General features: G+C 32.2%; 2 pseudogenes; one reads left to right on the top strand and one right to left on the bottom strand.

Annotated features, from left to right (window-relative positions):
• Window positions 1-1,721: 1,721 nt before the first annotated feature.
• Window positions 1,722-22,531, bottom strand: LOC128173919 (uncharacterized; annotated as a pseudogene).
• LOC128171347 (uncharacterized) lies at window positions 12,668-19,579 on the top strand (annotated as a pseudogene).
• Window positions 22,532-24,458: the final 1,927 nt, after the last annotated feature.

Genomic DNA, 24,458 nt, shown 5'->3' with positions numbered 1-24,458 from the left:
AGTATTTCAAACACGAAGATGAGGTTTGTAGGTTTGTATTTTGTTGAATCTGAGAGAGAGATATAGAGACAAAGAGGGAGAGTAATAGAATCATTCATTATTACGAGTGTGGGATAGTGAAATTCCACCGAGGGGACAAGATTCACGGTCTAGGACGAGGCTTTGCCGAGTCCTAGACCGTGAATCTTGGCCCCGAGGTGGAATTTCACTATCCCACAGGGGTATATAATGAATGATTATTTTTCTCGCATTATATTAGCTTAAAAAATGATGTTTGACAACTTTCGGTTATGACGTTCAAAAGATTACTTTCGGATTATCCCTCCGCGTGCTTCAAAAAGTGCAAGTTAAATGAAAGCATACGACAGTTTTTTCAATTTAAATATGTAATAATTTTAATTAATTTAGCAACACAATTACTTAATGGATAATCTCATTGCACTATTTTGCCTTTTCCTACAACAGACACCGTTTGTTTACGTTTTAAAACGGCGTAGTAATACACAGTGAAAGACAGAAAAATCTCACACTGCTGTCTCACACCGGACAAACCGATCTCACACCGGTCATAATGCGAGAAAGAGTGTGTGTTGTGTCATGTATTATAAGGCATAATTATTGATACACATAGTCTTTAGAGTGTTATTGGTCATTAGTAAAATACATTGTGCAGGGTGTCTGGACAATGTGCGCATGTCTTAGCTGTAGTCAATGCACTGGAGCAGTGGACGATCTCTGGGTACAACGAGATACGAGCAGAACCTTCATCAACCAGTTTGACACAGCAGTTGGACAAAACTCGTGGAAAGAAAAAAAAAGCTGAACCAGTGTCTAAAATGATAATTTCACGTCCAACAATTCTTAACGAAAAAAGGCAGCCTGTTATCGCATCGTACATTGATACCCGGTCAATGAAAGCCCGTCACTGATACAAGATAAATATCTTTAGATACATGTACAATGTATGTTATGATTTTTAACAAATGTTTTAAATGTGATTACTGATGGTATGTTAAATTCAGTATACATATATTAATATATAAAATTATACAAGGATCAGATGATGAGAAGATATTTAAGTAAGATGAATAGTTTAAGAAACTTTTTTAACCCGTGTTTCAAGATAGAAGAAAAAATGACAGACCAGACTGGGATTCGAAATATGGACCGCCTTATTCTATAGAAAGGTGCTCTACCAACTGAGCTGTCTGGTGCTGCTGTTCGAACTGTTCTGATCATCACAAACAAGTAGTACTACATATATAGTACATATATAAATGTTAATTTGTTTATTTCTATTTTTTTTTTTTCAGGAAGACGAACATCAATATAGATGATATTGAAAAATTTAAGATTTTAAAGCAAAGCCCCATATCATATCTGGTTACTTCAACAGCAAACTGTACAGTAGATACACCACTTGGAGTACCGTTCATTGGTTCAGCTCTTACTTACCATGTGAGTATTTAAAACACTAATTAAATAGTTGATATACTAAATTCACATAACAAAGCAAGACAAGAATTAAGGTTCATCAGTGTTTTTATCTTGAATCAAAAAATTCATGAAGTTCGTCAACAAACAACATGTCAATCATATTTGATCAATAATTGAAAAAAATAAAGACTAATTTTTCCTGATAAGATTTAAAACTGTTTTATACGTGCAATAGCACGTTCTACATAAACACGGTGTTTTGCTACGTTAACTGTTTCTGCAACTTAAGAAGCTTTCATCTGTGATGCACAGGATGCAAACGGTGGGGTATTCAGTTTGAGCCCAACAGCTGCAATCTCTTTCTCTATATGGAACCCTTTGTCAGCCATTACCCCATTCCCATTCTGTAGTTTTCCACTATGTATAAGGTCTGACAGTAATTAAGAAAGCCACTTTCCTCTGTGATGTCCTTATCAGATATAGAACCGGTAAATAACATGGAAATACAAATTTTACTGAACCTTGTGGATCAACTCCAACAAGTCCTTTCAAAGTTGTACTCGATTTGTAATCAGAGTAGCTTTAGCTTTGTCTATGGTGAGAACTTACTTTTAGTTTTGTACAGTCAATGCTGACAAGGGTATTTGGAAAATCGTTTTTATTACTTTCTGGCATATTTTGAATTAAAGTTTCACTGTGTGGCCAAATATCTAAACTACCAAGTCTAAAAACATGTAGTTTACCCACTGAGTAAATATTGCTCTAGAGTCTTGTGAAGATATATTAAACAGATGAGATATTTGTTGAAAATCAAAGTTTTGTCAAAGCGTAATCAGAACAAGTAAAAGTTGGTCTGTTGTTGATAGGGATTTGGAACCTTTTACAGTTTCACTCCACTTTATCGGATCTTCATCTATTGGAACAAAAAATATCTACACTGCATCAAACTGTTCCTTTGTAAACCCAGTATAATACTTGTAGTCTTTTTTTTTTCAATTTGTGACAACCAAAACACCCCTCCTGTAATTTCTGTAGTTGTAGAAACTGTTGCTGAGTGTCAGAATATTTTTGAAGCAGATTTCACCTCTCTTCGTTTAATGCTTTGTTTTCCGCAACAGCAGCCAAACGTTTTAGTTTTAACATACCATCTGCAAAATACAAAAGGGTTATAATTCATAAATTGCATTACATAAACACATTTTTTCATAACTTGATACTAAGTTAAACATAAAGTTGAATATTTCATAGTAACTAAAACTTCCAAAGAGATACACTGACTAATTTTTTATAGACCTATTTTATCAATTATCTCACTTTATTTTTTAAGCACCAATGATTCAGCCAATCGCAAATCCCCGAGCTGCATGGAGTTGTGGAGATACATAATTTCCAAAGGCCTTGGCCCTTGTGATCTCCAGAATGTGGAGCAACTAGCACATGAGTGGAGCAATCTTAATATAACTCAATGTGATGCCAATGAGTTAGAAAGGTCAACTCGCTTACAAAGTTCTGACTCGAGATGGTACCTAGAGCGAAGTAAGAGAATTACTGCTTCTAACTTTGAACTCATAATGAGAAGGAAAAAGGACATTAATGAAACTTTCATGAAAAATACCTTTCAAAAAAGAGTGTTTTCATCCTCATCTACATCCTATGGGAAAGCTAATGAAATTGTTGCAAAGCAAATGTACATTGGAAATACAAAAAATCATCTTCATGAAGTTGGTTTAATAGTCAACCCTGATTTGCCTTTTCTCGGCGCAACACCTGATGGCATAATGTGTGAAAAATCAACAACGGCTATAATTGAAATCAAATGTCCATACTCTGTCAGAGACATGTCCATTTGTGAAGCCTGCGAAACAAGAAATGATTTTTTCCTCCAAAAAATAGTGATTTTTTTTCTTTAAAACACAGACATGCACACTGGTATCAAATCCAGGGTAAACTTCTTATATCTGGGGCCCCTTTTTGTGATTTTATTATATACACCAAGCAAGACTTCTATGTTGAACGAATTTATCCCCACACTGCATGAAAAAATACATTTACAAAACTTTACAGCTTAAGTAAATGAACGTAAATGTTTAATAAAAAGCAAGGTTACCTTTACTTTAAATTTACACACAGTAAAGATGTAAAGGTCATATTTAATAATCTTTACACAATCTTAAATATATAAAGGTTATCTTTACTGGATAGTAAAGATGTAAAAGTCATATTTAACAATCTTTACAAAAACTTAATTTATAAAGGTTACCTTTATATGATGGTAAAGATGTAAAGGTCACATTTAATATTCTTTACATAGACTTAAATTCTTAAAGGTCTTATCCTGAGTATGACCTTTCTCATAAAGGTTCAAAAATGTTACCTTTCTGTAAAGATGTAAAGGTCGTATTTAATATTCTTTACATAGACTTAATTTCATAAAGGTCTTATACTGAGTATGACCTTTTTCATACTTATTTTTGAACCTTACTTATTCCTTATAAGCTCTTATTCAAATTATCAATCCTATTACTAATCATGTAATGCTATTGTATGTGTAAATTAACTTTAACAACAATCAATTATCAATAACAATGAAAGTTTTTAATAAACAGAAGCAAATTAAAAGTTATTCTGTGCAATTTTTATATTTTTATTGACAAAATTTGCATAATATAATAGTTCATATCAAAATAAAAAACAATGGATATATTTATTTTAAAATATTAACGTGAAGCATTGAAACTTAATGTGTTTTATAAAAAATTCTACATCTTATAACAAGTCATGATGCATAATAAATGAAACACTATAAAAATGTAGAGTATGCACCTTGTGCAAGTGAGTGTGCATTTTTTGCGCATGATATGGCTTTATATATCAATACTGCATGTGCTCAACTTCATAAGTTTTTGTCTGGTAGAATGATGATAAGATAAGTGTTTACCTATGTGTCCAGCTTCACACAAAACTGCATGTGCTCGACTTCACAAGTTTTTGTTGTGTAGAATGATGATGAGATGAGTGTTTACCTATGTGTCCAGCTTCACACAGAACTGCATGTGCTTGACTTCACAAGTTTTTGTCGTGTAGAATGATGATGAGATAAGTGTTTACCTATGTGTCCAGCTTCACACAAAATTGCATGTGCTCGACTTCACAGGTTTTTGCGGTGTAGAATGATGATGAGATAAGTGTTTACCTATGTGTCCAGCTTCACACAAAATTGCATGTGCTCGACTTCACAAGTTTTTGTTATGCATATAAAAATGAGGTGACTATGAACCTGTTACAATGTGTAAAGCTTCACAAAATATTGTATGTGCACAACCTCTGATTCTATACTATATCTATACAACAAAATTTCAATGGATATCATAAACGATAGGCAAATAAATTTGATATTTGTGTACAAATCTAGTTGTCAGACAAAAAATAGACATCTTCAATCTACATAAAAAAAAACAAAAACATCAGCATGAAGCATATATATCTTTCTGACAAACACAAACAAGCATGTTAAACCAAAAAAAAGTTAATAAAATATAGCATATAGCATATAGAAAACTTCACAAACTGAACTTCAAATTCAAAATCCATTGTACAGATGAAATGCATTTCAAAATTACATACAATAATTTGTAGCATTAATTGTTATACAACTCTATAACACTAATAACCATAATAAAATAAATATGATTTGTAGTGGGAAAAGAAAACTAAAACAGTATTAAAACATGCTTGAGCCTGCAATCCAATACAATTCAAAATAAAAATCTCTCTCTTGGTATAACAACAATTCAGTTAACACCTTGAAAATTCTGATATGCATGAACAAATTTGGATTTTATTCTCTGAATTGGAATGAAGCTAGCAGGTCCCTCATCCTCATATACATCTGCTTTCCAAATTTCAATAGGTTTACCATAATAATTTTGTAAAGATTCATTAACAGGTGAAAACCATTTAACCCTTGCAAGACAATGAACATGTGATAGTCCCTCAATGAGAACATTATGTAGAATTATTTTCTCAACTTGTCCCGGTCTAGGTTTGAGATTCATATTCTCAAATGATGAAATATGTCCATTTTCACCTACCCAATGGGCAGTGATCATTTAGGAACGATTGCTTCTACCTTTCTTAGTTCCAACAAGATTTCCAAAAAAATTTACACTGTCAGTTGATCTACATGTGTTGCACACTACAAAAGTTTCAACATTTGCATATATAACAGCATACAGATCCTTCAAAAAAGAAATATCTCCATCATTGACAAAGGAATTTCTTAAAGTAGAATAGGAAAAACCTTTTGTAATGAATGCATCAATTGACCAATCAAAATAGCAAAAATCAACATTTCTAGGAGACATGTGAAAAAAACTTTCATACTGACACATCTGCATTTCTGCTAATGTACCTCTATCTTTTCCATCAATCATAAACACAATCTTCTTAAAATCTGGTCCAAAGTTTTGAATTACACTTTCTTCACAGTCAATATCAACAACATGCAAAGTTTTTAAAAAAATTCTCATAAGCTGTAGCTCAACAAATCGATTATTAGATGGAATAGCACCTAATATTCCATTTTCTCTTTCAAAACTGAAGAGCCAAAATGCATATACAGGACCAAAATCATTCAAGCACTTATGTAAATGAGCATGCAAATGCATATTTGGTGTAATAGCCTCTTGACCAAATGCTTTTTCTACAGATTCACAAAATGACAAGAGCAACTTGTGTGCTACCTTAACATTGCCTTTGGATAGTGATCGAGTACACAAAATTGTACATGCCAAAACAAATTTCCGCCAATATTCTAAATGATTATCAGGGAGAAGACCTTTAAGTGCATAAACTGAAAATATAATGGTCCAGTTTTTCCACTGGTCAGCATTAAATGAACCATAGCTTGAGGAAAACTTTTGAGGCAATTTGCCAATATCTGAGGGACAAATGACCATTGAAATTTTTTCTTGTATTTTATCAAAATGTTCTGGCAAAAGAAGCTTCTGATCTTTCCATACTGTTAACATGCGTTTTGCTGTTCCCAAAAACAAATTATGCATTGGGTCAATTATTGTTATAGCAATAGGATCAAAATAATCAAGCTCTAAAAGTACTGAATATCTTATCCCATTCTTCTTTTCTTTCTCTTCTCTATGGGATTTGGTTTTACATTTCATAATTTATTTGACCATCTTCATATCGGAATCTTTATCACGTTCCACCCATTCCTTCAAATTAAATCCACCATAATTTTTTTGACCAATATCTCCTTCAAACCTTTTAAAGCATTTGTTACACCCCATTGTAGCTGAATGACCAAGAAACCCACACAACTTTCTGCCTGCTGGGATATCACACCCTACACACAAAAGGGCGAGCCTGTATTTTACAGGATCAGAGGGGGATGTATAACTATACAAATAAAAACCCTCCCATGCCTCTTGCAACTCATCCACTAAAGGTTCCAAAAAAGTATTTGTGGGAGGTTCTGTTTTACAATCTGGTATTATACCCACTAAAATAATGTTGTTTCGTTTAAAGCGCTCTTCTCGTGGCAAATTTAAAATTGATAGATAAACAGCACCAACAGAATAATTTGAATATTTAAAAGGTTGAAACCAATCTACATTTAACATAAGTCCAAAATTTCTTTGCTCTGTAAAAAAATCATATTTTCTTCCATTAAAGTCTTTCCAAATATTGCCATTATAAACATCACTTAATATTTCTTCAGAAGAACTTTGATTTCTCCAATTATTACTAACATAATTCTTCAAATCCCCTTTTCTTCACAAGTCTATGTACACTTTCCTTCAGACTTTTGTAACAATATGTTTTCCGTGCTAAAAGACTTGCTTTACCATTAACTGTGACATTATTTAGTAGTATATCACCACAAGGTTTTCTGAAATGAGCAAGTTTGTGGTTGGGTTGAACTATTTTGCTGCATTTCTTTGAAATATTTCTACTTTCAACTGATTGAATACAATGCGAAAATTCATACAATGTAAAACATTTTGGATATACAACATATTTCTTAAAATTATCTAACTTTAAATGCAATGCATTATTTGCTTGATATACAGTTGATGGAAATTTCCTGTAAAGCTTGTCAAGAAAAGTGGAAGAGAATGAACACAGATAAAACACAGACTTGAGCAACAAAACTATAAAAGATAATGCAAGATCTGAAAAAAAAAATGGACTGCCACCTAAAGAGAAGTTTCAATATTGTTTGAACATACAAAGTTTCCTGGTCTTCAGTTTCTATATCAGATGTCGACTCTCCTTCACTGCTTTGAATAATCATTTCTAACAATTCATCATCAATAACTGTACCTTCACAGTCACTTTCAGTCTCGGACGATAACTCATTCCTTTCAAGATCACTTGCGGCACATGCTTCCGTTTCTTCTGTTTCCATAAAGCAGTCAACTGTGGCTCTGGATGTAGACGGAGTGTCCGAGAGATTGGTTGTTTGCACATCTTGATCACTAGCAGCACTCGTCTGGTCATGAATGGGTTTCTTTTTACATGTATGTCTTGCAAAGTACCTGTTTGAAAATTCCTCATTGCAGGTCATACAGAACTTTCGCTTTTGATCATGAAGGTCCATCAAGAAACTAAAAAAAAATCAGCGATAAATTTCAGAACATATGTACATAAAATTTAATTAATCAAACATAAAATAATATTTGCAAGAAAGATTTTTAAGGTACTAGAGCTCTCTTTAAGATGCCCCCTTCCTCGGGTTTATATGTAATTTAACTAGATCTTATATAGTAGTACATGTACTAAGAATGGATAAATAATAGAAAAAAAATAAAAAATGGATATTAAAAGCATTCAATGGCTATGAAAAGTAGAAGGACAAAAATGACAATTCTTAAACTTTGTTTGCTTTAGGTATAATTGTATGCCTCAGAAAACTTACACAATGAAAAATTCCTCATTCAGACTTGACAGTTGACATTCCCCATTTCCTCTTTAATTTGTTCTTTGTTGCAACATAAGATTTAAAGTCCTTCATCAATGGGTCCTGGAAAAGGCTTGAAGATAAAGGTGTATCCTCTTGGGCACTGACCGGGGGATTTGGATTTACATCTATACATAGAATTAAGGGATATCATATTCATAACAATTGAACTTACGTTTAACTGCTTAATTATTGGTTGAAAATTGGATTTGGAATTTTTTAACACAATGCCATTAATATAAATTAAAGGAACAGAAAAATCTACATATTTAATAGAATAAAATATTTTTAAAATCAATCAATTAAATTACATCATCATTTGTGATTTAAATATTTCTAAAATATACAAACATACCTTTCTTTGTTTTCTGTTTTCTTTCATATCTATCGCAAAAAGTCCCTAGAGATTCATCTGAATCAGACGCGGAAGAGGCACACTTAACTTCTTCCTAAAATTCATGTTTGTGAAATCTCCGACTTCTTTTTAATTTTCTTCTTTTCTTTGATCGCTGCTTCACATGATTGGCTGTCTTTGTCTTACTGATACCTTCTTTCTCCATGCAAACTGTTAAAATAAATTTTATTAAAGATAATACAATGTCTCAAAATTTAAAATTATTGATATTTCCCCACTTGCATACAACTGTAACATTGTTGATTTCTGATTATTGTCATGATATATACATCTATATATGCTGCCTTTCAAAATACAGATTTAAAATTACAATATTGCAATAGCTACAAGACACCTACAAAGAATACATATGTATTCTGAACATTCTTGGGCCAAAATAAAATTATTGTTTGCTTGGAACTGCCTCGTGCAGTGTATTACTCAAACACTACCTGCTGATCAAGTTTTCATAAACCAAAAATGAAGAAATTATTTTTTTTATTGATTTTTTTCTCATTGTACAATGATTACATATACAGGTGAGTAGTACATTTGTTCATGTTTTTGAGATACTATTAATAGGATTTAATTTCCACTGCTTATGGAGATTTTTGTTGTTTTTTTTAAACCAAGTTTTAATTAGGTAAACTTCCAGTGTGAACAAAAAAATATCCACACTCCCTCCTGGGTCTGAAAACACCAAGATGGAAATTCCAAACAAACAATTTTTGTGAGGGCCTTATTTACATAATATATTTACCACTGCTGCATATCAATGATCAGCATCAGGTTTACATATTAATAATCCTAAATCCTTCCCTTTGGTGTTCAGATCTTCATTGATTGTAAGCTTTTAGTGCTGGTATGTTAATGTATGTAATTATATAACTACTATTAACAAGTAAATAAGATGAAAAAATAATTTAGTTTACAACTGGCAAGTGGTAAATCATTATCTTTGTGTAATCCATTATCTGCTGATGTGTTCACACTATGGGGCATTATCTTGATTAGATTTACTACTGAAATGACAGGTCAAGAATGCTTATCTTTATGAAAGATCACTAGGAGGCTTCATTCCAGAGTGAACTGCACAGCATGATTTGTGTATATCTATGCAAATACAAATGCCATGTGCCAAATATGAGTTTTGACACAATGGATACATTCAATTACTTTTAATTAACAAATGAATGTCAAACTTACTTACAATATTTCATGCAGATTTATCAAAACTTCTGAAGTAGTTATCTATATAAAGTGCATTTCTTAAAGAGCATTAGTACAGCTAGAGTACAGGGATTTTAAATTTTCTAATTCAACTGTTCAAAATATAATCATTTGAAAACAATTTTCAAAAGAAATTTATAATTGTACATGTTTTCATAGAAATCATTTTCCAAAATGCTAAATATTCCCTTAAGATTAAGTTTTGTTTATATAGTATATAATAAATCTTTGACACTGAGTGGTGAAAACACCTCTCTCATGGATCAACAAATATACATCACGTAATCTATCTTTAAATGTTAGAATGAAATTTAATGAATTTACTGACCTGTTTTGCATATGTTAGGCCTTTGCCAATTATTGGCTAAGACCACAACCTGAATAACCATTGAAATATATTTACCAACCCCCATCCCCTAAAATTACTGGATAATTTAATTTACAGTTGACATTTGAAGACACTTAATGTTTAGAGCATCGCACAAGCTTTGCTGAGACCTAAGAGATCTTTTACTTGCTTCCATTCTTTCATATTGAGTCGATGTACGTAAACAAATGATTATAGATTTAAATGTATGGTGTCACAGTGAACTCGCTCTATATATTTCCGGCAATAAATTTTAGAGTATGGATCAAACATGTAATGTGTGTACTAGCTATTTCAAGATAAACTGCGATACCTAGCTGCCTCAGATGATTAGTTTTCAAAATTTCTTCTGGCTTCTGCTTAGATATGGAGATTATGTATATACAAGCCAGATTTAGTGTCTTATTTTTCCAATTTTAAGCTATATTTGCATAGACAATACATCAGTAAGGAGGAAATAAAAAAATATAGTGCTTTTAAAGTTACAGCATTGTCTTTTGAACCCAATTAAAAAAAGAATAAAGACAAATAAATAAACAGTTAAAAATCTATGTCGATACTGCATATTGTCAAACCATCAAATTGGAAAATGGGAAATTACATATCTACATGTACAAACATGGACTTTGGGCAAGGATACAATGTAGGTATTTAGAATGCAAAAATAGAATTTTTTTTTTTAATTATGAACCACGAAAAAAAAAATTGAAGTCAGAAAACAAATTACAAAAGAAAAATAATATTTATCGCTTACACCTTTCATCAAACTACACACAAATTACATTTTACAGTCTGATCAAATCCCCCCAAAAGTAAAGAATGGTTTAAGGGGGAAGCAGATTTATGTATTTTGTAAGAATTTTTTAAAGCTTTGAAAATAATTCTCTCTCCTCTCTCCCTTAAAAAATTATTTGATGTCAATTGATAATTGTCAATATATCAGTTAGTTGTCAATGATGCACGGTATGTATAATTCTTGCTGCGCTTAAATTATATATATATCTTCATGCATATGAGTTTAAGATGGCGACTTTGTACAGAAGCACCCCCATCTCTCTCTCAACCCCACCCCCCTTCCTTCATCTACTAGCTGCAACATAATGCATTTACAAATAATGACCTAGAGACAGGTCGTTATTGATACAATTTTAAGAGACAGCAACTGAAATACATACAGGAACTACATACCAATGATCTTAAACTGTTCCACTGGCTAACATGTACATACACACATAATCTTAGAAAACTGAAAGTTCTAGAGGTATAGCCTAACGTGCGAGTACCCATTATTGCCGAAAAAATCATAAGTTTTCTCTATTATTCTCTTCATGTAAAAGTTTCTAGGCAAATCTCTGCACTGTTCATTTATTTAATTTGAGGAATAAGTTTTATTTTATTCTCATCAATATCAACTTTTCTTTTCGTTGTCCCTGCGGCCACATGCACACAAAGGGAGGAACATGTGCTTCACATGTCTCGGCACAAATAATTACGAATAAAGATTTGCATTGCGTATTTATTTAAAGCTATTTTAAAATAAGTTTAAGTGTGTCCAGTTAAAGAAATAATGTGTGTGAAAGTTAATAGCAACGCCTCTGATTTACACTGCAGGTGCGTGTGATAAATCTTTGATCCGCCTCAGGTTGCAAACAAAATGGCGTCTTACAAGCAAGCAGACGCTCGGTTTTCTTTCTTAAATATTGTGTAGTAGAAATGGTATCTTGCTTATTTTTTTCAAATATAATAACACGGAGGTAAATATTCTTCGAATTTGGACCTAAACAAAAAATGCTCTGTCATCAAAGAGGATTACAAGTCAAACATTCAGTGGCATGTGTCATCCCACGGGTACGGATACAATTGAGATACGTTTCCATAGGCTTACGTTTGTTATGGTGAGTTCCGAGATACGTATTTGAAGTAAATTTTCTTCATTCACAACTCTTATAGGTCTATTATTTATTTTGGTTTGTAGCTAAAAACACGGAATAGATAGCGGAAATCTTGCTGTTTTTATAACAATCGGCATAATCCGAGATTCCTCTGACTCTAACCCCCGCTTTTATATTGTGACTTGACTTGCAAGTCACAATATAAAGGCGGGTGTTAGATCTAGAGTCAGAGGAATCTCGGATTACAATCGGCAATCATGGGTACTCGGCAATAATGGGAACTGGCACGTTATGTCTAAAAGAATATTCGATTTTCATGCATGTGCACACATTTCTAACAACTTTACTTTAAAAAATACTTACATAAACTTGGATTTCCTTTGTTCTTGACCAGTTGATCGAAATGGCGTGGTGCGTCTCATATTACAACTACGTCAGCATGGTCAGCATCATTAACTTTATCAATAGCGTATTCGATGTTGATCAGAAAGTGTAAAATCGTGAATTTTTACGAATAGGCCTAGCTATTCCGCAGACTTTTAAGATATGGCATTTTGAATAATTTACTAAACGATGATCTATTTCCTTTCATAAGCTATTCATAAAATATGCAATAAGTAAAGTACAAAACTTGGTACGATCTGTCATATCAGTTGCTGATAAAAAAAATAGCCAATAGAATCATCCCTCTCAGCATGCACTTTGCGTGGTCAGTTTCTCCGAGAGTTTAAAAAGGAGTTTGGATGTGCGGCTTGACCAAACACAAAGTAAAGATGGATCGAGACTCTGACGCCACAGAAATTGAAGATGAAAGTCTGCATCTTTACTTTTCCGGTGAAGATTCTCCATCCCTGTTATCTGGAACTCTAAAGGTAAGCTTTTGTTTTTGTTTTGTTTTTTCTTTTTTTTTGTTTCAAACGTTCAAAATACAGTCTCTTTACTGTTCTAAAGTGACGTTAGTGTTAAAACCAACTTTGTCTAAATTATCATTATAACAGTTAACTAATTGAAAAAAAAAACATAGGGAGGAGGAGGAGGAGGTGGATTATTTTGTATGCCCAGGGTGGGGAAGGGCAAAGGCACTTGCTCATTCCTTTAACTTTATGTGAATTCAGAAGGGGGTAACACATCTTCTGAGAAATTTAACTTTTAATAGTTTAACAAAGGTAGCTGGTCTATAATTAGGCAAATTTCTTTCATAAGGATCCTTAACATCCCATGACTTCTACTCTTTTAGTTTACGACAGAACATCACAACATGGCGATTTTAGCGCTTTGGAAAACAGTTTATATTGCCAAAATTTGTTGTCCATCTCTGCGGTGCAGTGGGTGTTGCTTCGGTCTACTAACCTACATGCAGGTTCAAATACTGCAGGGACTTTTATTTTCATAAATAGCATTAAAATTTAAATAGTTGATTTTCTACAAAACTTGAATTTTGCTAAAAATCCATATCTTTAAGTAATGTAATTTAGAAGAATCTGCTTGCATGCAGAACTTATCCCAGGTGTGTGGAGGACCCTGAAGGAATATACTTCATTGAAAACAGGGATATCAGGTTATCAACATTAGCTTAAAAACTCTCTACTGGTGTGCGACCAGTTTATGTAAATGATACTATTAGGTATATAATTTTTTCTACAGAAACAAAAAGTCTGGATTTGATAGGCAAGAGCCCTGAGGGTCATCTTTGAGCTCAGTACAAATCCCCAACTAAGTTGATTTTATCTTTTTCCCCATGCCAATCATATCTCTAAACTTTACATGCTATTAGTTGAAACATTTTAAAACGAAATGAATTTTTTTAGGGAACTCAGAATGGGGAGAAAAATGTTTGCAGTCTTAGACGATCTCCCAGAAAAACTGTGAAAAATGTAAATACTCAAAAAAGACAGCTATCTTCATCAGAGTCTGGAGATTCAAATGACAATACAGAAGTACAAAAGCCTGAGCAAAGACAAAAGGTAAGACAAGCATGACATTTCATTAGTTGAACTGTTCTAGTTTCAGGACATGCTAATTCTCTGATTTTTTAAAAAATTATTTACCTATTTTAGAAAGCTGGAAATAAAGTGCAATCTGAAGATAGGTTATTAAGAAAAATGCAGAAAAAATCTTCTCGACAGATTGCAGTTTGACTTCGAGGGATCAAGGGTTTTGAGAGATCAAGAGAGTAGATTTCCTGAGTAATATTGGGGAACATTTTGGACCGGACACTGCACGAAAACTCGTTTTTTAATTTAATTTCACCTAAAATGCAATTTAACTTGACAACTAACATTCAAATTTTGGTCAATCATTGCAATTTATCCCGTTATTCATTATCTATTGTTTTGTTTTTTTTACTCTCGATACCCCGAAGTGGCCGGTATATGCAAGTGTTACCTGATTTTAACACCTACTTGGTCATTTAAATGGCCCAAGGCGTTAGATGCGGGACCCGTATAACGGGATGTTTCTTCAGGTGACTCTTGTCCTGCAAGGTGATAATTGTTCCATGATTGACCATCCCGCTGCCTAAACTAAAGTAAACACCGATCGTCTTAAGATAATTTACATAGATGTACATACAATCTTATTTTTTTTAAACGAGAGAGAGAGAGAGAGAGAGAGAGAGACTGGGAAATTTTTAATGAGTTAAATAAGAGTCAGATTTAGGGGAAAACATACAAGTTGAGTTGATGCCTACTGTAGCGACCTTATAATTATAGTACATCGCGCAATATTTGTCTTCTCTAAATCTGTGGCATATTTTCAACTCATCATATCCAAAAAATAATAGTTTTCAATATTACTTAATTTCAAGTACACGTATATACATGATTTGTGTAATGCATTGCTATGTTTGGGACTCTTATACATTATTAACAAAATACATGCAGCAATAGTTTTCTAGAACTTTGTGTTAAAAACAATTCGAAGAAAATTAATTTTTCTTCTATTATAATATTTAAATCTTAATTTAACAATAATTAAAACAGCATTTTTTTCTTCTTCTCGGTTTAATCAATGATACAGATAACACACCTGTTACGGTGTCTTACACCATCGCGGTAAAATCGTGGCCCGCGATCACCGCGATGTCAATACCGCGACGGTGTATCGCGGAAAGGATTAAAACACCATCACGGTGTCGCGGGAAAATACGGGACCCGCGTTGGCCGTAGTGTATACTGTTACACACAATCGCGCACTTTAACACATATACCCTTACACATGAAGCGGCCAGCTTTTCAATGTATTTTTGGTTAGAGTTATTCCCCTTTGATTTATTGATTCTTGATTCTATTAATTAATGCATCCACTGTTAACCAATTATTGTGATGATTATTTTTATAAAATAATAAATAGTATATGTAAATAAGGTGTTTTGCATAAGTAGTTTTAGAATATATCGGATTAGTGTGTTTATTTTTGATTTCCAATTTTTAAATACTTCAATTTATTTTAGGCCGGCGCATATATACGGACGGTGTTTTAGAGAAGGTTTGGGGTTAAACTTGAATAAATACGGCTATATTGAATGTGTGGACATCCCTGCAGAGTCTGATCATGAGGATTCAGATAGCCTTTTAAGGAGATCAACATTTCAAACTCAGAAGGTATATTTATAACTGCATGATATTTTCTTATCAATTGTAAGTTTAATTATCCTTGTGCGTTTATTTTTGGACAGTCTTAATCCATGGGTTTCCTTCAGAAATTAAATGAGCAATGATTTTAAAATTTGAACAGATCATTAGGAGTAGCAATGATCATAGCTTGCTTTTTTTTTACATTAGCCGATTAATCTTTTTATACAGTTATATTTATGCTCTCAACATAAATACATGTTTTTCATTAATGAATCTTTAGTCTTAAAAAAGTTTGCAGACAATACATCAAAGGGTTCATTATAGCATTTTTATTACCGTAGTTCAATTTTTTGATTTTAGAGTGATAATTAACAAAATTAGCTTTTTTTGTTGGGATAAACTTATTATTTACTTTTTGACTTATTTGAAGCACATTTTATTAAAATCTCAGTCGATTGATTGTTATTTTACTGTAGTACCATAAGCATACAAAAGTGCATGTGCTTCTATGATAATGAGCAATATGTAAACAGAAAATATTTTAATCGCATTGAGAGGCATAAAGGGTTACTCAGCTCTACAATGCTCGCATGTTTTCCATGACATTTCGGCATGCAGATTTGGATTATCATAAATGTCGGAAAATAAAATAAATTATTACGATGAAAATGTTTTATTGATCTGAGTTGTTTGTGGTCCTAACAAACAAAACTTTTATTTTGGCCCAATATAGTGAGTCATTTCAGTCTCTTTTCCGTTGAATTTTTCTAGAAAAAGAGTTTTACTCCACGTGTTGAAATTAGAAGATCGCCAAGGAAATCTGTCAGAGAAGCTGCATCTCCTACTGCAAATGCAAGTTTTCAAGAATTGTCATCATCGGAGTCTGGGGATACAGAGGACTCTTTCCACCTCCAAAGGCCCCACTCTACCAAGGTTAGATATAGTTTTATGGAAACCTGTAGGTTTAACATGATTTATATATAAATCAATAATAAAACTATATTTATAAAGGATGGTTCAAAAATTGGTTTTCTTCTAAATGTAATACATTGTAACTTTTATTGATAGAAGAAGACTCCAGAAGATGGACAAACACCAAAAGCAAGTCAACAATCAAAGGAAAAGAATAAAGTAAGAACTCTTTTCTTGCCCTTGAATCAATAACTTACTGTTGATGCACATATTTTTGTTGGGTTTAAATTTAATTGTTTTTTAACCAAAAACAATTTTGTTGGCAATTTATTTTGTCATATTGTAATCCCTAAAATGTATTGCATTAGCATATCAACTCTGTATTTATTAAAAATACTTGGGTTAAAAATTCGTCACGAATTTAATTTATTCAATATTACTGCCAACAAAAATAACAAAATTTAAATCCTCAACGAATATTTCTGCTTCTACAGTATATTAACATGTAGATATACGTCCATGAATAATGTATTGGTTTATTTGTTTAATTTCATAATCATTAAACTTAAAGTTTATTTTTAATTTTGTTGTTAAGACACCAGGAACATTTTCAAGGAATCAGCCAGCAAGTGTGTCAGCTGTAAGAACTCCCATTAATGGTAAGATCACTATTCACCTGTACATAGTCATACGTAATGAATATATTTACTCTTTATATGGAATATTTGATATTTATTTTTAACAATATTTTACTACAGGAAGTGAAAGTGTGTTGAAAACACAAATTCAACAAATATTGGCAAATCAGAATGAGATAATTTAACAGCTGAACACTGTCAAGAAAGATGTGAAAGAAATTAAAGGAGAAATGGAAAAAAGAAAACTGGAAACCAATGAACCTATTCAAGTTCCAAACAGAATACGAGTAAGTTAATATGCTTTACTCGGGATATTGCTGAAGCAAAAATAATGGTGTATGCTGCAGTTGATAGCTTTTAATGGTATAGAATACCTTTAAAATTTAATTTATGTTTATCCTCTTCACACACGTACACACATGTATATAAAGGAATATGTTCGTAACATTTCAATTACTATCATTATTTTCAACAAAAAAATTATTAATTAATAACTGGTATTTTCTTTCCAGAGTGCCGTGAAGGACGCATTTTTAAATGGTCAACAGAGCAACAATCTCAGCTGGAACTGCAGCAAAAGGTACCCAAACATTTATTTTGTCTGTTTGAAGAATTTTTTGAACTCGTATAAAGTACATACATATACTTTGCAGATTTATGTTCATTAACATAAACTTTAATTGAATTGCATGCAAGATAAACAGAGGCGTCCGAAGCAAATTGAAAGGGGGGGGGGTGCTAGTCTAATCATCGGAAATCTTGACAAGCAAAAAAAGAAAAATTCCCCAAATCATGGAAATCCTAATGGGGGGGGGGGGGGGGGGGGGGTTGAACGTACCTACCGAAATGTTTACCCCCAAATCATGAAATTCCTAATCCTTATTCGTAGTATACCTATGACTCCATTTTCAATATCACTATATTATTATTTCAATCTTTTTAATGTAAATTTAGGAAACCCCCCAACCCCAACCCCCGATCCGACACGCCTATGATAAATTGGTATAAACCACAACAATAATTAATCAACTTGTGCAGAGCATTTTTAATTAATAGATTTTAATGTTTGTAGATTCATGGATGAAGAGAATTTGGAGTTGACAGACTTCATCAAAAAAAGTGTTCAGGGCATTGCTCCCGAGGAGAGAATTGAAGTGATAAATGGTAAAAAAAAAAAATTCAAATGAACTTTTTAAAGATTTTATGTATACAGCTTCATTCCTTTCATATGTCATATCATATAGTAAAATGAATCATATTTCTAATTTAATGAATGAAGGAAGAGTTCTTTAGGAAGTAATAAGGTGTATTCTATTTATTTATGTAAGGAATTTAAGACAGTGGTGAAGCCTGCAACAATAATTTTAATTTATAATCTTCACTATATTTTAATTTGATATTTTTAGCTGCCATTAAACGATACTTCACTTCCCAAAAAGAGGCAGAAAACAGGCAGAAGAAGAATAAAACAGAAATTCACAAAAAGAGACAAGCGACGTACGAAACAAAGAAAGAGGTGAGAACAGATAAATATGAGTGCCAAAGAATGATTATTATTATTCCTATGTTTTGAAAGGATATCTATAAGGCCATCTTTACTAAAAAAGAAAATTACCCCTTATTTTCAAAATGGGTCAGTTGCATCAGGGGAAACAATTTTTTTTTTTGGAACTTTGTCAAAACATACTTTTAAGTCTTTTTTGAAAGGAAATTTATTATATGTTTTTTTCTTATTTCAGAAATTAAAAAGAAGAAAAGTAATGATAGAAAAAAAGTCTGGTCGGTCAAAGGAAAAGAAGACCAAAGTTCATCAGTTTCTGCAGCTCCCAGAGGCCCACAAATACATGAGCAGTGATGAAGAGGTGGACAATGGCTTCCTGTCCCATCCTTATTCATGGGAGAGTGAGGATTGGAGAAAAATTAAAGATAGCCTGGACAAAAAGTTTTTAGAGACATGCCCTCCACGCAGCAAGCGGCTGTTGGCTAAAAGAACAAGGGGCTCAGTCAAAAACCAAGAGCCACCCAATGTTGACCCAACTCATTCGTGGGTTTTAAATGAAGATTAAAGTGTTTTTAATTATGAATATATTGATAAATATTATTGTTGTTTCTATGAATAAATAATTTCTTCACACAACGTTTAGTCTGATTTTTTTGAAAGTCGGAATAAAGCTATAAAAACATATTAAGTAAATTATGAAAATCCAGTAAAATTTGTAAATATATATACCTTTAGTTTCAAGTAAATATCAACTTTACTTGCATTGATTAGAAGTAAAGTTTTGTAATGGTTAATATTTAGAACCTTTAATGTTCAGTAAAAATAATTTTACTTGTAATTACATGTAAAATAAAGGCATTATTAAAGATGAACTTCACTGTCGTAAAGGAATATTTACTTTCGGTAAATGTAAAATTTACACAATCTGTAAAGATGTTGTAAAGTGAGCCATTACAAACATTTACTTGTATGTAAATATGAGTAAAGATCACATTTACCATATTTTCCTTTTTTAAGTAAATAGGAGTAAAGGCAATTAAAGACAATGTAAATATGACTTTTACAATAACTTTTCTTGCTTTGTAAATACAAATTTTCATGCAGTGCCACAGGCCCACTATGGATGCCTTGGTCAGAAAATTGTCCGAGTTCTACGTACATCACTTTAAGCCATTTGTGCAAAATAATGATGCTTACTTAGTTACTGAATTTGTTACAATTTTGTACAAAACTGAATCAGTTTTTCTGGATGCAAATAAAATAACTTTATTCTTACTTTAATAATTTTTTTTTGTTTTAAACAAAAAGTGACATAAGTAAAATATGGAAACCTCTGCTTTTTAAATAAACAATTAAGTTGATAGGGATATTACCTGAACTGTCAAATGACGTAACAGAAGGAGTTGGACAACACTCAGGCTGAGCTCCTGTCATGGCACTAGATCCGGCATTCATATTCTGGTCTTTCCTTGAAGTTGAAACAATGAAATTTTACAATTACTTTGAAATGAAAAGCATAAAATGCTTTTTTATGCACATTAAATATATATGTAGTACTTGTTTAGTAACTAACTCAATAGCAGAAGTATCTGCAAGAATTTGTCCCTTTTATGAATATGTACTTTCACAAGAAGCATTTATAGTAACTGTACATGCACGCACTCTTTTTGTGGGTGGTTTTCGGGCTGGAGTCACTGAGTCATAGCTGGTAGAAACTGCAGATATTGGATCTGGATACCTGTCAGTTGGTTTTCGATCAATGGAATGCTAAGTAAAATGACAATTTTCCTTTTAACACAAACTTAACTGGAAGTAACATGAATTAAATTCACTTTCTATCAATCAACATCAATAATAAAAGTTAGTTATGTAACACTATGTAGTGATGATATTAAAATTGTATTAATTATCCTTAATAATTGAAATTTGATAACACATCTAATCATCTATGCATATGATAAAAGCTAGTATCTTAATCTATGCACATGATAAATGTAAGTTTTTGTGGTTCTATTATTTAATGTTTAACCTATATTGATTTTTTATTGAATAATATTGATTAACAGGACATTACACATTTATAACAGATTTATAGCTTCATTATAAGTAATCTCTCTCCACGGTTGGCAAAAAAGCGGGAAATACTCATATTTACCAGGACAGTGGGAAATACTGGTAATTCCTGGGAATTACTGGTATTTCCCGGGAAATACTGCAAAATAAAGTACAACTACATATGGTAGTAAGTATTTCATACTTAGTCTTAATCAAATATGTTAAGTACACCTTGTCAGCTATGACATTTTATAATTGTCTTTGATTTTAACAAGTTTTGACTGACCAGTAACGTATTTGTTATCCTCTCATGAATATTCCATACATGGTTCATTCATACACCATTGTTATTTGTTTTTAAGATTTAAGTCGGGTAAAGGTGCATCTATACAGTTATCATAAACATGATATCAGAAGTTCCATTTTCTTGTTATTTGGTGTATGTGAAAATGGGCCAAGAAAATTATGAAAAATAAAGTGCGACTTGTGTCACTACCTCAGTATGCAACACGCTTGAGAAGCCAATTAGCCCCACTCATAGTGTATATATATCTCCCCAAAACAGGAGCACAAAACTGTCAAGAGTAAATAGTTTATTAAAACAACATGTGTGATTATTTAAGTGTTACTTGTAAGACATACAGTAATTATAACAGTTTAATTTGTGCTTTGAATTATAAATCTGTAAACACTTAACTTGGGGCTCAATAAGCTAGACTAAACTTTAGCAGCTATAGAAGTCTTTGGGAATAGGTATTCAGGTGAATTTAAGATTCATAAACTGACAATGAAATGGCAAAGTAAGCTAAATTGTGTTTTGATGCTTATCGTTAATATCTTATATCCTAAACTGTAATTAAAACAAACATTTTACATTGAGCAAATCAAAAAAATTAAGATTAAAAATTTGTATTTCCCAGTTGTTCCCAGTTTAGTGAAAATCAGCAGTATTTACCAGGACGGGAAATACCGGTATTTACCGCCGGTAATTCCCAGCACTGGTATTTCCCGGCTAACCCTGTCTCTTTCTCTCTCTCTCTCTCTTTCTCTATCTATCTCTCTCTCTCTCTCTCTCTCTCTCTCTCTCTCTCTCTCTGTGGATAGTATTTAATATGCTCCAAGACTTTTTTGTTTCAAATCATATTCCTTTATAAATCTAGCTATTGTAGGCATGAAATAACATGGTTAATATTGATTGATCTGCATCAGTAATCCCTGCATTGTACACACGGTGGTTTAAGAGAAATCTGGGGCTAAATATTAAAAAACCTATTCTACAAATAAAAGCAGTTGATTAGCTCATTTTAAAAAAATATTGTCAGCAAATTACCTTTGAACATACAGATGTTTGGCTTTTCCTCTCTCGTTCAAAATGCTTTCATTTAACTGGTTGTGTGTCATCCCACACAACCGTATCAACCTCTTCGCTTTTTCTAGTTGCCTGCCTGGTTTAGGAAAAGGAATGAATTGTGTTCCCCCTTCAAGACGATCGGGGTAGCTGTTGTCTGTGTTACATGTACCCCAACAACACCGTTTAACCGTGATTATCATATATTATAACAAAAATTGTCGAGCAATGGCGACGCGTCTTTGGATACTGAGCTGCGTCATTTCATTGGCCTACGTGACATGTCAGTCAAAATTCCGCGATCCGCCAATTACTTTTCAATTACATTCAATTACACACTGATGTACATATAAATATAAAGTTGTCCACTACCCATTGTTCCCCACACTATCAATGGCACAAGGTCAAGATAGGAAGAGTAGCTAAAAAGCATTGAACTATTGTTATTTATATATATCATACTACATATTTTTCAAAAAAAAAATTATCAGTGATTCAATATTAAATCATAAGTTTCCAAAATTTAATTAAGTACATGAATTTGATGATTTGCTTGATCTCTTTTTTCCTCAAAAAATACTTATTGACCTGCTTAGTAGTTCAAAATATCACTGTTTAATTTACAAACAAAATCATTGTTACCTTAATTATATAAACTATCAATTCATACTTTGTAATTGATAGTCTCAAATATATAGAGCTGAATGCATGGCTTTAAATGAGATTTAAGTTTTTGATGCCTAACATGTCCACAGCGGTACACAACAACAGGTGTGAATTGTGTTTTAATAACAATTATTGTCTGTCCTCTACCTGAGATTAACCTGTATTTTGGCATTGTATTTATAACTTAGAAGAAAATAGTGGATAAAAATGCACAGTAGACAGTTTTCATATAATAGTTTTGCATGCTGGAAATACTTTAGTTGACATGAAAGGTGTAGGTTAGAGGATATGACTTTCAAATGTTTATTGAATATCGAGGTGGTATGGGACACCTTAATATTGTGACTACCGGTGCCTGCTTTTTGAAATAAACAATAAAACAATATTTTTATTCTTTTTCTTTCCAAAAATTGTTACTAATCAGAGTACTAGTTATAAGCAAATTCTCAAATAGTGAAAGTATTTTATTTACGTTATACACATACCTCCTTAAATGTTTATGTGTTGTAGATAAATCATGGTTGTAGTAAATTTTGATGAAAATTTAATTTGTAATTTGATTAATTACATATGCAAAGTAATTGTAATTTAATTTATTACATTTGAAAACTATTGTAATGGTTATAATTTAATTGAAGAATTTAGGTATGTAATTGTAATTTAATTAATTACTTTACATTGTAAATGACCCCGTCCCTGATCATCATTTTTTACGTTGACGAATTGACATGACACCTAAAAATAATGACGGACTCTTCGAGAGGCGGATCGTATTTGTTTGTGTTTCGACAATTTAAAAAAAGGCTTTGGGGAATATTCAAGAAACGTCTCCATTTAATTTGTTTTTAATACAAGTTCTTAAATATAAGTGCTACAGTGACGTGAATTTCTTCAAAATAACACCTGTTACTTGTTGTGACTATTTAAGACAAACATTGTGTCAAAAACGGGGCTACTTGTTAAAATAGTTGGATCAGTTAATGTCAGAAACTGATGTGAACAATGTCAGTACAGATTCTTTGCTATTATTTTATTTTAGTATCCAATACACACTTTCATTTAATATTCTACTTATGAGTAAATGCAATCATCAATCTGTGTACGTAATATCGTACATAAGTTGAAAAATATACATTCACGTGGTATCTTCCAATAGTGCATGAACTGATGTTCTGCGAAAGTTTTAAAAAGTAGACTATTTGTACACATAGCACAAACAAGATCTGTGAGACAGTGCTCACTAGTGATACCCCTGCTCTGATGTTAATATGCATAATAAGCAAAGTCCATATTAAGCAGGAAGTTGGATCCGATTGGAACAAAAATATATCTAACGATATGCCAGTCCTTAACAAATTTTAGGCTAAAAATAATCAAATTCTTCATTTAGCAGGAATTTGGCGTCTGATTAAAACAAAACTATATACCACGATATGGCATTCCTAAACAAATAGTGTTGAAAAA

The sequence above is a fragment of the Crassostrea angulata genome, chromosome 2, assembly GCF_025612915.1.
Source record: "Crassostrea angulata isolate pt1a10 chromosome 2, ASM2561291v2, whole genome shotgun sequence".
Taxonomy (NCBI): Eukaryota; Metazoa; Mollusca; class Bivalvia; order Ostreida; family Ostreidae; genus Magallana; species Magallana angulata.
Note: the sequence above shows the minus strand (reverse complement) of the source record. Positions and strands in the feature narration are given on the sequence as shown.